Here is a 5,100-nt window from a genome sequence, read left to right as displayed (position 1 = left end):
AAGAGGAAATGCGACCCCATGCTGATCAGGCAGATGGCAACAGAAGAACCATCCAGAACCACTGAAGCTGAACTCCAAGGTCAAGGGTCGTCACATTTTGAATCATAATGATGGAAGAAGAACCAGGAGGCTCCACTGCTGACAGAAAAACACAAAAAGCCAACCAGGAGTTCACTAAAATGCATGTTTTAGATGGTTTCCTTTCAGCTGCTCCCTTCTGTCGGGGGTCGCCACAGGAAGTTCCTGTCAGAACCTGGACTCAAACCTGCAGCCTCGGGATTATAAGACCACCGAGCTGATTGAAGAGATGTGGTCTCATTTGTTCACAGATCATTTATAAACTGAACTAAACAGCTTCACATGATGGAAGTGATGAGTAAAAATAATTATATTTTACTCGTTCAGTTTATAGAACCGCCGCTTTTCCTTATCAGCTTTTAAAAGTTTAAACTCTGGCAGGTTACTGCTCTGCACATTCCTCCGGGGAAGATTTGTGAGAGCACTTCCTTCATGATGAATCAGTGAAACAGAATCCAAGAAAGCCCTGAGATGATGTGTTTATACCAGACTGTGTCCAGACTGTGAAACAGCTTGGAATCAGTCCTGGATGGATTATTAGTGCTACTCTGTAAGTTTCTTCAAACAAACAGCTGATAATTCAAACTGAAGAGAAAACATCCCATAAAGGTAATTATAATGGCCCATTCTGAGCAGCATGAGAGCTGGCAGAGGTCACGAAGATGTAGAATGAAGGTAAAGAGAGAAGCCCTCTGCAGATGTGTGACATCATCCTCCTCTCTTCTCACATCCAGACCAAACAGGGCCATGAGTCTAGTTTTCATTTACCTCCCCCCCTTTACATTTTTCCCTCCTTTCTTTGGAGAAAGTGGGAGGAGAGGAGGAAGGTGGCAAAGCTCCAGCAGTTTGGAAGTTTGTCCCATCCCAGGCTGAAGCCGAGCACCACAGCTCCTCTGGTTTGAGACCGGCAGGGAGCTCGTGTCCTTCTGTCCCAGCCCCCCCTCTTCACTCCGGACCCCTCTGTCTGCACATCAGCGGCCTCATCACCGCCTCCTTCCACAGGGAGGTGCTGGAAAAGCCCAGGAGAGGATTTTTACCAGGAGGATAATGAGCAAGAGTCATTTTTCCTGAATCTTCGTTCTTCCGAAACAAATCCAGTGGAGCGCAGCTTCTTCAGCTCAGGGTGAGTCTTCCGAGTCTCTGGTGGTTTTCGCAGAACAAGTCTGAATAATTCCCCCAACTTTAAAGCTGCATGTTCTGTAAATAAACACGTGAACCCGAGATGCTCGTGATAATTACAGCTCGGTGCAGAGCGTCCTGGCTTATACCCTGTAAATGTCCAACAGCGTGCAGTTAGCACTCCGGCTCAAACCTATACTTAAGCAGTGAGAGCGCTTGAAGGGCAGGAGGTGAGCCGCAGCTTGGCTGAGGAAGGTTTGGACGCCTGCAGATGGGCGTGAGATCCTCCTGCTCCTCGTTTCTGCTCAGGATAAATTACAGATGCAAAGATTACACCGATCTGATGAGCTGCTGCAGCTGAAATCCAACAGTTTTATGTTTAACCTGTGAACTTGTGAGAAATTGCTTTTCAAAATAAGGGTTTGCTTAACCCTCCTGTGGCCTTCGGGTCAAATGGACCCGGAGATATGAGAGCTTATCTTCCTCTCTTCAGTTATAAGGGGTAATAAATGTGTTTTGATGCAATCAGAGCAAATGTAGATGTTTTAAGTTGCGGCGCTGGATGAAACGGGCTGTTAGTTTTAATGATGAAGAGCTCTGATGAAGAGTTTCCACTGCAGCAGTAGCTGAAAACCACACCCTCCCTGCAAAACGAACGCAGGAGTGGAAAAGTGTGAAGGCAGAGTTTCCAGGACGGATGAATGTGATGATGAGGATGATGATGGTGGGCAGCGTGCTCCATCAGGTGTCATTAATCCTCCCCCTCCTGGTTTTATTAAACAGCTTCTGATGGATTCGGTTCCAGCAGCTTCTTTATTTTTAATTTCAAAAAGCAGAAAGGAAGCCACGTTCGTCTCACGCTTCCCAAATAATCTCATATAACTTCGGAGCAGTGTTCCTTTTGGAAACTTTGTTTATTCCTTTTGTTTTTGGCGGAGGAGAATCAGGGGGAGGCTGAACAAATATCTGTTAGATATCAGCATTTGTGTGTTTTATGGCACTCCAGATTCCAACTTTCCAGCTTTTTTTTTCTTCTTTCCTCCCTTGATGTAGCGCAGATGTCTGGAAAGTTGGAGGCGTTTTCAGAAAAGGGAAGGACTGCAGAAATTCCTGCTCTTTAAGGATGAAAAAGAATGCAACCACTGGACTAAACTGCAGCTAAAATGCTCACCAGGACAAAAACAGACGTCAAAAATAATCCCAGCCTCTGCAGATTATTTATCGCCTCTTTCATCCTTCATGAGTTTCAGGTTTAATCTTCAGATGGCCTGTTATGGTCTGAACACACATGTCAGGTGTCAGACGGGCTAACGCACTCCAGCTGTGCAGAATCGCCCCCCCATCCCCTTTAACTTAAAACTCCATGATTGATCCTCCCATCATCTGCAGCCCACATGTCGCCCCCGTCCTCCCTGCAGGGCTCCAGAGAGGGGCGCTGTGGAGCCAGCTGGAACCCCCGATCTCCTTTAAACGGCTGTAAGCAGATATTAAAAACTGATTTATGAACGCTGGCATCAGGGACTCTTGTTGGTGTTCCAGATGCTGGGCAAAAGTCCTGATCCAGACGTCTCTGTGATTGTTTAAAGTGGTCTGGACCAACAACTTTCTGAAGGTCTTCCAAAGGTTTCCTTTGGACGTTGGCTGTTTTTCCTCCCAGTTTCAGTCCTTATCTTCAGCTGAACTGATAATCTGATAAATCAGGTGACTGGTTTCCTGTTTCTTAAAGACGTGTTCTTTAACACGTCTTGTCCTCCACGTTCTATCAGCTGACAGCTCTTTATGAATCATCCTGTTGGAGATTAAAACCTCCAACCATCATCAGTCTTTAAGCTACATTTGCTGGAAGAAGTTCCAAACTTTCCAGAGGATGAGTGGAAGAAGTGAGAGCAAATAAAAAAAATTACTCAAACAAAACTAAACCACTAGTGGAAGGTTTTCCAAAAAGCTGAAACTGAAAAATAAATGGCATAAAGTCTTGACTTAGCGTGGGAAACATGAAACTGTTGGACATTTTTAGTGTTCAAAAGAAGGATAAACACAATCCAGGTGTGGCAGCTGGCAAACAGAGTCGATGAGACGAAATGAGGAGAAGACAGAGAAACTAAATGAAGTACAACTAATGCATGAAATGAATGAAAGCCAACAATAAAACATTTATCAACATTTAGTTTGTCGTGTTCTGGAGGCGTGGAGGAGGAAAATAAAAACCAGGTGCAAGATAAATTAAAATCCTTTCATTTAATTAAAGGTCTTTAAAACGTCTGATTCTGGTGAACAGAACTGTAGAAAACAGGAGCAGAGAGAAAAAAGACTGAAGACGATAAAAGACAAGAAGCGGGTGTGCTAATGAACGAGTTACTGTGAACAGGTGTGCTAATGAACGAGTTACTGTGAGCAGGTGTGCTAATGAACAAGTTACTGTGAACAGGTGTGCTAATGAACAAGTTACTGTGAACAGGTGTGTTGATGAATGAGTTACTGTGAACAGGTGTGGTAATGAACAAGTTACTGTGAGCAGGTGTGCTAATGAACAAGTTACTGTGAACAGGTGTGCTGATGAACGAGTTACTGTGAGCAGGTGTGTTGATGAACGAGTTACTGTGAACAGGTGTGGTAATGAACGAGTTACTGTGAACAGGTGTGGAGATGAACGAGTTACTGTGAACAGGTGTGCTGATGAACGAGTTACTGTGAACAGGTGTGGAGATGAACAAGTTACTGTGAACAGGTGTGGAGATGAACAAGTTACTGTGAGCAGGTGTGTTGATGAACAAGTTACTGTGAACAGGTGTGCTAATAAACAAGTTACTGTGAACAGGTGTGCTGATGAACGAGTTACTGTGAACAGGTGTGCTGATGAACAAGTTACTGTGAACAGGTGTGCTAATGAACGAGTTACTGTGAACAGGTGTGCTAATGAACGAGTTACTGTGAACAGGTGTGCTAATGAACGAGTTACTGTGAACAGGTGTGGAGAGAAGAAAGCAAAAAGAAAAATAAACAGACAAAATATAAAGAAAGGAAATAAAGAACAAATAAATTAAATAAAACTAAAGTCAACCCCAGAAAATAGATTTTCTGAAGGGCTGAAGGTGATAAAAGATTAACTAAAAGCTAAACTTAGTAACAGGCTGGCTAAAAGGAAAAGATTAGCTAGAAGCTAAAAGTAGCAGAATGGTAGCTAAAAGATCAAATTTGCAAAAAGCAATGTTTTACAGGAACTGCAGGGAATGTGAATGCATTTCTACAGAGAAAACATTTGGAAAATAAATGGTGAATATGAAAGTTCAAAAACCAAAAGTCACAGCCGAAGGTTTGAGAGGATGAACAGCTAAACGTGTGCAGAAGGAGTTGGATTGTAAAAGAAAAACAGAAAACAGGAAATGAAGCTGAGTCAGCTTCACACATCAGAACTAAAAGTTTTAGACGCAGCTTTCAGTAAAGTTGAATTGTTTCATCTCCTGAGACGGTTTGTTGTGAAAAGCTGTGAAATGTTGGCAGCTGAGCGGTTCTTCCTGCTGCGGCTCAGAGAACTGGTTCTGGTTCTCCTGAGTCCTCACAGACCGATCACTTTAACTAAGTCTGGTTTACTGAGCAGCTCTGATGACTCTCTGAGCCTGGAGGCCATCTTCCTGCCATAGATGGTGTGTAGGAGCTGTTAGCGCCTGTTTCTGAGGTGTGTGTGTCAGTGTGTGTTTACATACATGTCCTGTTTGATTGTATCGTCCATCCGAGACACATTAGAGACCATCTGTCCTCTGTAAATATTTGGATTTGATGCTCCTCCTGCAGCTTCAGAAAACCACAAACAACAAATAAATCAGATATCAGTCGAGTTAAAGACTCCTTTAGGTAAATAGGAGCTCTAAACCCGGTCCTGTTGGAGCTCTAAACCCGGTCCTG

General features: G+C 43.6%; 1 protein-coding gene across 5 annotated transcripts in view; it reads left to right on the top strand.

The window, feature by feature from the left end:
* The first annotated feature begins 946 nt into the window (after positions 1–946).
* The window catches only part of col6a3 (collagen, type VI, alpha 3), a 48,780-nt gene continuing 44,626 nt past the window's right edge, over positions 947–5,100 (top strand). For 2 of the 5 annotated variants that reach the window (XM_037976131.1, XM_037976130.1), the window contains exon 1: positions 947–1,201. The gene's annotated coding sequence lies outside the window, so the exon portion shown is untranslated. The remainder of the gene's footprint in view (positions 1,202–5,100) is intronic. The other 3 variants (XM_037976132.1, XM_037976133.1, XM_037976134.1) reach the window with 3 other exon arrangements.

The sequence above is a fragment of the Kryptolebias marmoratus genome, linkage group LG6 (genome assembly GCF_001649575.2).
Source record: "Kryptolebias marmoratus isolate JLee-2015 linkage group LG6, ASM164957v2, whole genome shotgun sequence".
Classification (NCBI taxonomy): Eukaryota; Metazoa; Chordata; class Actinopteri; order Cyprinodontiformes; family Rivulidae; genus Kryptolebias; species Kryptolebias marmoratus.
This window is presented reverse-complemented; position numbering and strand designations above follow the sequence as displayed.